Source organism: Antechinus flavipes, chromosome 1 (genome assembly GCF_016432865.1).
Source record: "Antechinus flavipes isolate AdamAnt ecotype Samford, QLD, Australia chromosome 1, AdamAnt_v2, whole genome shotgun sequence".
NCBI classification, from domain to species: Eukaryota; Metazoa; Chordata; class Mammalia; order Dasyuromorphia; family Dasyuridae; genus Antechinus; species Antechinus flavipes.
Window position 1 is genome coordinate 80,674,615 of NC_067398.1, and position 12,044 is coordinate 80,686,658.

General features: G+C 39.8%; 1 long non-coding RNA gene across 1 annotated transcript; it reads right to left on the reverse strand.

Moving 5' to 3' along the window:
• Positions 1 to 5,109: 5,109 nt before the first annotated feature.
• LOC127554089 (uncharacterized) lies at positions 5,110 to 11,921 on the reverse strand. The gene is made up of 2 exons (XR_007951892.1): positions 11,837 to 11,921; positions 5,110 to 11,533 (listed from the first exon to the last, which is right to left on the reverse strand). It is a non-coding gene; the product is annotated as an uncharacterized LOC127554089 (long non-coding RNA).
• Positions 11,922 to 12,044: the final 123 nt, after the last annotated feature.

Consider the following 12,044-nt stretch of genomic DNA (forward strand, 5'->3'; position numbering starts at 1 on the left):
ACTTCAATTTCTCTAGATTTGGCTGATTTAGCTCAGGACTAGACATCCCCTCTCCCCATATTAATGTATCTACATAAATGCAAGGTAACAGCTAGAAACTAATAATCTAACTAAATTACATGTGGCAATGAGCCTATTTGTATATAAAACACTAAGAGACAGTGTAGTATATTGGAAAGAGCACTAAATTATGTAGCCAAAAGATTCAATTCCTTGCTACCTGTGTGAACCTGAGTAAATAAGAGATCTTGGACACCAAGTCCAGACATTTCAGTTTGTAAAGGAAAAAATTAAGGCCCAGAGAATAGAAATTACTCATCCAAGATCACACAGTAGATACCACAACTTCACTTTTATGAGCCTTAGTTTCCTTATCTGTAAAATGTGGTAAAAAAAAAAAAATATATATATATATATAACTTACACTACTTACACTATCTGCCTCCTGGAATTGTTGCAAGGAAAAGGTCTTTTTTTAAACTGAAAATACTAAGTAAAAATGAGAACTATTATTGATAATAAATGGAAAAGTGTGATTTATTATCTAGCCAATGAGGTTTTAGATGCAGCATTGAGACTTAATATTTACTAAATAGAAATAACAAAAATGTTGTGAGTTGAACATAAGATAAAATTCAACTCACTTTTCGGATTTTTTGAATGCAGTCACTGATAAACAAGTCATTAAGAAATGAATACACTCATCAGCTCTATGCCCATCAATATTAGTGACCTAGAGGGCTAGGAAGGAAGATGTTCGGCTGAGGCTGGCCCCCCTGCCAAGCTGGCACCGGCGGAAGGAGGAGCCTGAGCCGACAAGTCGGAGCCCCCGCCCTCTTGGCTTTGTCTCTCGCTAACATTAACCATTCCCTGAGCCTGGCATCCTTCCTTTTTGTAAGCCCATGCACCATATTACATTGGGTTGTTCAAGCTCAAGGAACTTTTTTAATTTTTTAAAAAGGCGACCATTCATTGAGTCTTTAATTATAAAGGACATTATTTTTATTCATCAAACTGAAGGAATTAAAACTTCAGACACTTAAAAAAAAATCTACAACTAAACTTCATTTCAGAATTATAAACTTTGCAGGGGCAGTGGGTACAGCACCAGCTCTGAAGTCAGGAGGACTCAAGTTCAAAGGTGACCTCGTCACTTAACACGTTCTGGCTGTATGACCCTGGGCAAGTCACTTAACCCCAATTGCCTCAGGGGGAAAAAGAGAATTATAAACTTTGCAAAGGGTTCCTTTTAATTAAATCATTCCTGGGCGCCTAAAATAGAGAACAACCTTTTCAGCCTTCTACCTTCTTGACTTAAAAAACGATGGTTTGCTCTACCTTGCTCCCCTAGTCCAGTCCTTTGCCCTGAAAAGCTAATGGTAGAATTTAAAGACTGATAACCAGAAGGATATTTTTTTTAATGCTAATTTTTTTGTTTTCTTGCCACACTAATCAGACCTCCAGGGCCACATTCCTGCAGGCCAAGTCAGGGAAAACAGGGGCCGGAGGAGACTAAAGACAATATAAAAGGTTGTTTGTTTTTCCTTGCCCATTGCCAGCTGGCAATCCAATGCAGGAGTATGGGGGATGTGAAGAGATGAAGAGGTGAGGGGTGGCTGTGCTTCCTGCACCTAGAAGGCTGACCCTCCCAGGAAAAGAGATTTACCGAGCAGAAATACCTCTGAAGCAGGGAGGGAGCACAGCTGGAGGGAGCACTGGCAGAACTCAGAGAAGGAGGGTCTCTAACTATAAGGTAACTTAATATGCACTCCCACTGCGGAGCGGGGCAAGAGAGGGAAATGGAAACATGTTGTGGTAGCAATGGTTGTAGGAAACAGAAGATCCCAGAGACTGGGAAAGGGGCTTTGGGAATCTGCAAACTCCAGCATAGGAGCCTGCTGTGGGGAGGAAAAGACGGAAAGGAGAGAAGAGAGAGAGAGAGAGAGAGAGAGAGAGAGAGAGAGACAGAGACAGAGACAAAGACACAGAGAGACAGAGATAGAGACAGAGATAGAGACAGAGACAGAGACAGACAGAGACAGAGAGAGAGAGACAGAGACAGAGAGACAGAGACAGAGAGACACATAGAGACAGAGACAGAGAGAGATACAGAGACAGAGACAGAGAGACAGAGAGAGACTGAAAGAGAGAGTATGTGTGTCTTCTGGCACATGTTCTTTTTGCCTCCAAAGGAGCTAGTAGTTATATAATGTCTCAATCAGACGAAGAATTTTAATATATAAGGGTATTTACATTTTTGTCTGCACATTATGTTTTGCCATTATGAAGTTTCTAGGTTTCCTAGAAATCTGATGCCTGGGATATGTTGAGTCTTCTTCTACCAGCACTAAGTACTATTAAATTGGTCCCCATTTTTAATCAATCAACTAATGAATTTTTTTTAAGTGCCAATATTTATCAGGCCCTATGCTAGGTTGCTAGGTGTATAAATACAAAATATAAGAAGTGATCGACAACGATATTGTATGAGGACATGTTTTGATGGAAGTGGATTTCTTTGACAAAGAGACCTGAGTTTCAATTGATAAATGATGGACAAAAGCAGCTACACCCAAAGAAAGAACACTGGGAAACGAATGTGAACTATCTGCATTTTTGTTTTTCTTCCCGGATTATTTATACCTTCTGAATCCAATTCTCCCTACGCAACAAGAGAACTGTTCGGTTCTGCAAACATATATTGTATCTAGGATATACTGCAACATATCCAACATATAAAGGACTGCTTGCCATCTAGGGGAGGGGGTGGAGGGAGGGAGGGGAAAAAAATCGGAACAGAAATGAGTGTCAATATAATGTAATTATTAAATAAAAAATTTAAAAAAAAAAAATATAAGAAGTGAAACAATTCCTCTTCTGAAAGGGCTTTCTCTGTAAGAGATAGCATGTACATAAATTTGAATACAGAATAAATATAAAATTAATATAGAATGGCTGAATATAAGATAGCCAAGGAGGGGAGAGCCCTCACAGTCAAGGAATCAGGAAAGACTTGACTAAAGAGATGTTCCAGCCACAATAGGTCATGACTGAAGTATGATTGACTACTAGTAGTCTAGGAAGCCCGACAGAGCACTCTGCCTAGAAGAGATACTCAGTGAGAAGCAGACCCACTAAGAATAAATGCAAAAACATTACCACATGACATCCTGCAGCATCATATGTGTGAGTTGTCATTAACCCACATTTCCATGTGTGGGCCCCTCATGCATGATACCTATTTGTTTATTCATTCTCTTTAATGTGAGAAGGTATATTTGCTCTTTGTTTGGGGGGAAATTTTTTATTGCATATATTTTTACTGTCATTCCATCAAATCTTTGATTTGATCTAACTATATCCTCTGGCTGAGTAGAGAAAAAATAGATACTTGGGTAGGGGACTGTGAACTTTGTTTTATGTGGATTTGAACCCACAGAGACACCTGGGATTCTATGGAGTATCACAGGTTCTATATTATTATTCAAGTATTTCTTTAATCTCAAATTAGCACCAGGGGCACCTGATAGAGTACTTTTTGTTCCTGTTCCAGCAAACTTTTCTGCTGTAGCTATTAGATTACTGATTCCGATTTGCAATGGCAGTGAGGGCTTCTGAAGCATTGCCTCTGTGGCTAGGAAGTTCTGGGGATGACTCCAGGACAGGAGCGAGTGGGTGTGAGGACTCCAGAACAGGGAGTGACTCAGGCAGCTCCAAGCTAGAGCTTTCTTCAGAGAGGGCTGTGCTTGATGAAACACCATTCTAAATATACTACATTGTTAGACCAAGGCAGAGTGCAGCCTTGCCAAGGAAATCTTTCAGTTGACAAAATACATCTTCATTAAGGTTGTCTCTGCATTTACCTCTGTTGATACACACAAAGCATTGTACCCACTCTCAAAAAGAGACGAAGGCAAATCTCATTCAAGGTTTCTTCACTGTGTACACTGACTCGACATCAGGATTCTGGGAACAGATTTGTCTCTTTTAATCAGCCTTCCCAACATGCAGAAAGGGACTGAGAAGCCACATTCTTGTTGATAAATAACTCAATATTGGGACATGGAATAACAATAATAGCTAACTTGTAAAGCACTTATTATGTTCTGGGCACCACACTAAGCACTTTATAATTATTATCTCACTTGCCCCTCACAACACCCCTGTGAGGTAGGTAGTATTAAGCACTTGATAATTATGTCATTTGCCCCTCACAACCCTGTGAGGTAGGTAGTATTAAGCACTTTATAATTATTATGTCATTTGCCCCTCACAACCCTGTGAGGTAGGTAGTATTAAGCACTTTATAATTATGATGTCATTTGCCCCTCACAACAACCCTGTGAGGTAGGTAGTATTGAGTACTTTATAATTATGATGTCATTTGCCCCTCACAACAACCCTGTGAGGTAGGTAGTATTAAGCACTTTATAATTATGATGTCATTTGCCCCTCACAACAATCCTGTGAGGTAGGTAGTATTAAGTACTTTATAATTATGATGTCATTTGCCCCTCACAACCCTGTGAGGTAGGTAGTGTTAAGCACTTTATAATTATGATGTCATTTGCCCCTCACAACGACCCTGTGAGGTAGGTAATATTATCCCCATTTTACAGATGAAGAAACCAGAGTGAACAGTGGTTATGTGACTTGGCCAAGTTTCTAAACTGTCCCTGCCCAATATGCAGAAAGATTACGTTAATGCAAACTGTATGTCAAAGCAAAGTAATTTCACCAGGGAAATGCAAGTGAGGGGATCAGCAAAAGGGGAGCCTGAAGGGAGAGCTCAGAGCGGCAGGGGGAGCTGCCAGGAGCCCTGCTGGACTAAGGCACCTAGAGGAGGAGGGGAGGAAGAGATGGTGAGAATCGGGTGCCAGGGGCTTTAGGAGCTTTTTGGGACACTCCTCTGGCAGGAGGGAGTTCCTCCAGGGAAACCCCGGGCTCTCTGTGGATTCTTGCTTTCTGGGCTCAGGGTGTCATGTTCCTTGGCTACTTACAGGCTGTACCGGGCTGAATACTGAGCAGGTTTATGTTTAAAGGAAGGCTCTGGTTCAACAAGAGATTGAATGAGTTACAATGCGGAGAATAATGGATAAAACAACAGGATTTGGTTCCATGCAAAACTTTATTGACAAGCAATAGGGAAGAGGAGGAAAGGGAAAGGGAGGAGAGTCTACTCAGTGATGGGAAGCACAGTGACACAGGTCAATTCTACAGAAAATTCTGCAGGTGTCCTTCAGAAAGTGAGGTATCTATACCCTCATTTTGGTGGCCCTGGGGAATTGGATGCTTTCCATGTCAGGGTTCACAGAGGATTGATTCTTGGGGGACATAAATACAGGGAAAACAGCAAGGTATTTGTAGATACACAAGTGCACAAATCTTAAAAAAAATTTTTTTTATTAAAGCTTTTCATTTAGAAAACATATGCATGGATAATTTTTCCAACATTGACCCTTGCCTAACCTTTTGTTCCAAATTTTCCCCTCCTTCCACCATCCCCTCCCTCAATGAGCAGATAGTCCAATACATGTTAAATACATGTTAGAACCAATTTATGTGTACATATTTATATAGTTATCTTGTTGCACAAGAAAAATCAGATCAAGAAGGAAGGAAAAGAAAAACTGAGAAACAACACAAAATGCAAGCAAATAACAACAGAGAGAGTGAGAATGCGATGTTGTGTTCCACACTCTGTTCCCATGGTTCTCTTTCTGGTGCACAAATCTTAAAAAAAATATTGCCAGCATTTTTTTTTTTACTCATGTTATGCACAGTTCTCTTTTATTGTCCTGACTCAGTTTTCCTAATTATCCTGACTCAGTCCTGCCTCAGTTTTCCTGCTTCTCAATTCTGCAAAACCTCCCCTCCCTCTTTATCAGAATACTTGATAGAACATCAGAATGCCTCTCCCATCCCAAGCAATTAAAATATCAGATACTGTCCTATCAAGATGCCTCTCCCCATTTCCGGGATGCCTCCCCCTGATTTGTCATCCCTTCTCCAGAGGCTCACCCGACTCTGCCAGAATCCCATTCTGCTCTCAGTACCCTGACTCCACCCCTGCCTCAGTCTACCCTCTTTGTCTGAGCCAGGTGTATATATGTCATTGAAAACTCTGTTTGCTGAATTCTTGGAGATGATAGTCTCATTCAGCCCTGGGACCAAACATGGATCCATTGGTCACAGTATATCTCTCCATTTAATAAATTATTAAATACTCTCTAATCTCTATCTTGCTCAATTTTTCGGCATTACACTCATAGATTCTATAAACCATAGTCTCCTTTGAGCAGAAACTGTCATGGTGATCTCAAGACCATCAGGCCAAATCTTATAAAGATGCCAGGCTGGATATATTTTATTTTATCTTAGGTTGCTAATAATAATAATCAGGAACCACTTAAGATTTTTTTTAAACCGGAAAGTGATAAGGTTATCTCTTTGCTTTAGGAATATCAATCTGGCAATAGTATAGAAGATGGATAGTGAGAGGAGGAGAGGAAATGGAAGCAGGGAGATGAATAATTAGGGTTTTAAAGCAGTTGTTTTTCAGGTCATCTGGGTCCCCTTGTGATGAGAACACTTTATCTTTAAAAAGAATTGTTTTTTAAAGGTCTCCATCCAGAATAAAATCATATACTTTTCTTCAGTGTGGGTGAGAAGCCATATGATGTCATCTTTTTTTTCTAGGAAGATCCCAACCTATCCTACTACTTTTCTGTGGGGTCCACAGATAAACCATCCTGCTATCTTATTTCTGTAACTGAAATGACTCACCATCATCCCACATCTTTTTTCTCTTAGTTCAAGCACTTCAGCTTTGCAAAAATGAAATAAATGACTCATTTCCATTGTTTGTAGCTTCAAGCAATTATGAGTTTCTTGGTTTCCCTAATGTAGTTTTAGTAGCTAAAGGTAAAATTATGAGAATTTTTTAAAATGGAAAGCATATTCAACAAACATTTATTTGTTGTATCCAATAGATGTAAGGCATTATGTATTGTTCCACATTTTACCTTTCAATAATTTCCAAAACAGGAACTTCGATTATTTCTCTCATCAGTTTTTAACATTCTTAATGCTCCACTTCCCCTCCACTGAAACAGATCTTTAAAATATATGCTTCATACCATAGTCAACAAAAGGGAAGGGTAGTAGAATTATTATGAATCCCTCCTGAATCTCCTCTTTCCTCTTTAGCTACTCTATTTCCTTCATTGGTTCCTTGTTCTCCTAATCTATTAAATGTGTGTTTTCATCAAGACTTCAACTGAAGCACTCTTTTCCTATTTTATACACTCTCACAAAGAGTTCATTTACTTCCAAGGGTTCAATTACTACTTCTATGCAGATGACTCCTAAATATACATTTCTAGCCACAAGCTCTCACAGGTATATCTAATTTCCCAAACGGTATTTCCACCTGGAAATTCTGTCTACACCTTAAATTCAACAAGTGCTAAATGGAAATCAACATTTTCCTCCCTAAACCTATCCATCTTCCAAACTTTCCAATTTCTTTTAATGGCACCACTATCTGCCTAGTCACCTCGACTTAAAACATTGAATCAGTCATCAACTCTTTCTTTTCCTTTGGCTTCCACATCCAATCTCTGCAGTATTTCTCCTATCCACATATTTTATTTCCATTGCCACTTAGGTTGATAATCTTGGAGTCATCCATCTTTACTCTCAGATCTCATCTCCAATCAATTCCCAAATCTCATTCTGCCTTCTACAGCCATTCTTCCCTGTCCACTCACATGAACAGCACCCTAATTCAGGTCCTCATCACCTCTCATTCAGATTTTGCCATAGCTTTATAAATGATTTTCCTGTCTTTAATCCCTCCCCTCTCCAATCTGTCCTCCACATAGGAGAATACTGCCAAATTGCTATTCATAAAATACAGGTCTGACCACAATATTCCCTTGCTCAGAAATCTTTTGGTGACTCTCTAGTGCCTCTAGGATACACTCCTATTTCTGGCATTTAAAATCTTTTAAAGATATATCTAGAGGCTGGATCCAAAGGATCATTGATCGTTTGGTGGCAATGTGAAAGGAATTTTCTCATAGAATAGTCCAGAGATTGTATTTGACTCAAGGTAATTTAACATTAGAGCATAATTTGAATTAAGGCATAAATGGCAAACTTATAGACTCAATTGGCCAAACAGAAAAAAATCTAATCCTTTATTTATATTAAAGTGCTTAAGATACTTGAATCCTCCCTTCTCCAGGTTAAAAAATCCCTTCACCAAACTTTATATGGCCCATTCTCCTGTTCCTTCATGATCTTGATTATTTTTCTCTGAAAGTTTCAGCTTGTCTATGTTTTTCTTAAAATATTGTGCCCATAACTGAATACTGTGATCCAACAGTTTAGGTTTGATTAGATAAGAAATAAGTGGACCTTTATCTCCTTCATTCTGAAAGCTATACCTCTCTTAATGCAGTTTAGGAGAGCATTATATATTAGATATAGAACTGAGATTGAATTCCAGTTCTGCCAGGTACTATGTGGGTGCTCTTGGGCAGATCCCTATGCCTCAGTTTCCTCATCTGTAAAATAGGGAATTGGGTTATATTATTTCTAAGGTACCTTCCTGATTTAAACTGTAATTCTATTTGTCCTGGTTAAATTCAGTTTTTATTTGCTCAGTCCATTGATGTAAACTGTTGAGATCACTTTGGATACTTAAGTCATTTAATGACAGGTTTGTATCATCTTGTACTAAGCAAATTTTATATTCAAATTGATAAAAATGTTAAACAGTATAGGGCTAAGACCAGATCTCTATTGTCACACTATCATAAATTTTCCTCCAGGATGGCCCTGACTCACTAATGACTCAGTGTGGGAATCCTTGTTAAATGCTTTGCTGAAATTAAAGTACTATTTGAGAAGCAATACAGTGTTAAGTACAGGACTTCTATAGGTAAGAGATGTATTCTTTTTTTTTTTTTTTTTTCAGATTTTCATTTTTTTTTTAATTTTTTATTTAATAATTACATTATATTGACACTCATTTCTGTTCCGATTTTTTTTCCCCTCCCTCCCTCCACCCCCTCCCCTAGATGGCAAGCAGTCCTTTATATGTTGGATATGTTGCAGTATATCCTAGATACAATATATGTTTGCAGAACCGAACAGTTCTCTTGTTGCGTAGGGAGAATTGGATTCAGAAGGTATAAATAATCCGGGAAGAAAAACAAAAATGCAGATAATTCACATTCGTTTCCCAGTGTTCTTTCTTTGGGTGTAGCTGCTTTTGTCCGTCATTTATCAATTGAAACTCAGGTCTCTTTGTCAAAGAAATCCACTTCCATCAAAATATGTCCTCATACAATATCGTTGTCGAAGTGTATAATGATCTCCTGGTTCTGCTCATTTCACTTAGCATCAGTTCATGTAGGTCTCTCCAAGCCTCTCTGTATTCATCCTGCTGGTCATTTCTTACAGAACAATAATATTCCATAACATTCATATACCACAATTTACCCAGCCATTCTCCAATTGATGGGCATCCATTCATTTTCCAGTTTCTAGCCACTACAAACAGGGCTGCTACAAACATTTTGGCACATACAGGTCCCTTTCCCTTCTTTAGTATTTCTTTGGGATATAAGCCCAATAGAAACACTGCTGGATCAAAGGGTATGCACATTTTGATAATTTTTTGGGCATAATTCCAGATTGCTCTCCAGAATGGTTGGATTCGTTCACAACTCCACCAACAATGCATTAGTGTCCCAGTTTTCCCGCATCCCCTCCAACATTCATCATTATTTTTTCCTGTCATCTTAGCCAATCTGACAGGTGTGTAGTGGTATCTCAGAGTTGTCTTAATTTGCATTTCTCTGATCAATAATGATTTGGAACACGTAAGAGATGTATTCTTAACCAAGAGAAAAAGGAAATTACAAAAGAGAAAACAGATAACTGATTTACTTGAAATTGAAAAGCTTCAGAAAAAAAAATTAATGCATGTAGGATAAAAAGGAAAAATGGTCCAATGGGAAAAAATTTTTGTATCAAAATTTCTCTAATAAGAGTTTGGCATTCAAGATATTCAAACCAATAATAAATATACATGATTAAATATAATAAATATACAGTGACTAAAATATCCATGCCCTTTGAACTGGAAATGACATTACCAAGATTATATGCCTCAAGGAAACCATCAATAAGAAAAAAGCCCCAAGTAATTATTAAATAAAAATTAAAAAAAAAAGCCCCCACATACTCCAAAATATTTATAATACCAGTTTTTGTGATAGCTAAGAATTGGAAATAAAGTGGATGATCATAAATTGGAATGTGGCTAAAATCAATTGTGGTACATGAATTGCAGCATGAATGTAAGAAATTATATATGCAATGAATACCGAGAAACATGGAACAATCTATATGAACGGATGCAGAATCAAGAGTAGCCAGTAACTGCAATGTTAAAGAATAAAATGATAGGTTAAAATTTTTTTTTAATTTAAAAATTTATAAAGATCAAGTGGGACCTTACACCTGCAACCTATCCTTTGATGGAGCTGGGAGGTCGAGTTGTTACACACTGCACATAATTTTTTAGATCTTTTCACTTATGTGGACTTTTCCCGACCAAACTCTAAAAATACTATTTGTCATATGGCATGCCTCTTTGGGAAGAGAAAGGTTATTAGGTACTATGGGGATATAGAACCTATCAAAAAACTTAAAAACAAACAAAGCCTTTTCTGCATATGTCGAAATCAATGAGTCGGAGGTCCTGGATTCAAATTTGACTTCTGTAGCTACTCCTTAGGTGACCTGGCTTTCTGCGAATCCAGCGAAAATCCTCCCTTCTATAAGAAGCTTTCCCTGAGCTCCCTTAAATCTAGCGCCTTCCCTCTACTGATCGTTTGCAGTTTATCCTGCCTTGTGTGTGTCGTTTCTACTCCTTTGCTCCGGAGATCCCCAAGGGCACGACTTCGGGCTTTGCTGCCTTAGCACTTGCCTGGCACACAGCTGGTACTCAGAAAATACTCTCAGCCGACTGAGCTTGGGCAAGAGATTTCGCCGTTTACACTTCGGTTCCCTTTCCTCTAAGACGAGTGGACAGAACTTAACGTGTGGAAGGATTATCGGTACTCCGTGTTTTCTAGCTTAATTAAAGCGTTCTTTATTCTTACAACTGCAGAGGATCTGCCTAAATAGACACCAAGAGGCGGGCTAGCCCCGCAAATTAAGTCTGCGCTAAGCACTAAAGCGTTCTTCGGCTCAGCGTGAGGAACAATAGAACAATTAGAGGAGCACAAAGTTAGAGCCAGAAGGCGCCAGATTGGGTTCAGGTGGTGCTTAAAGAATAAAGCCGGAAAGTGGCCCATTAACAGGTTAATTGGTCCGGGGCAGGTGCTTTTTTCATTGTTCCGCTTAGAGAAAGCAGTTTCCCACAGTTCTTCGGGGCTGCACTAAATAACCTTCCCATAGCCCCTTGCAGGAATAACCAGCTTCAGAGTTGGAAGCAAACATAGAGGAAATCCTAGAAAACAGATTTCACACATGTCCAAGAGCCTTTTAGAAAGTGGGGGGAAGGGCAGAGGGCCGGGACTGTAACTTGGCTTCAGGGTTTCCCGGAGGAGGTTTGAGCCAGCTGGCGAAGCTAGCTCCCTGGAAAGTTCAGCCCCAAACCGCCAAGGATCCTTCCTCTCAGGCCTCTCAACTCCCAAGAGATGGGGAGAGGAGTCCCAGTAAAAGCATCCTCTCTTCTGCCCTCTTTTCTCCTCCCCTCCCTTCTCCCCTCCCTTTTCTTCCCCTCCCCCGCGGCGCTAGGGGGCAGGCCTACCGGAGACTGAGGCCCCACGGAAGTCTGCTCCCGGGATGGTGACGTCATCACCCGCCCCCGCCTTTCGACGATCCCAGAAGGCGCTGCGGCGCATCGGTTCCCACCTTTTCCCACCGCCGCCCCCCCCGTACCCCCTCCCCCAGCCCGCGCTAGCCCCCCCTTCCTGATTCCTTTCCCACAGTGCACTACGCTGGCGGCGGTGGTTCCG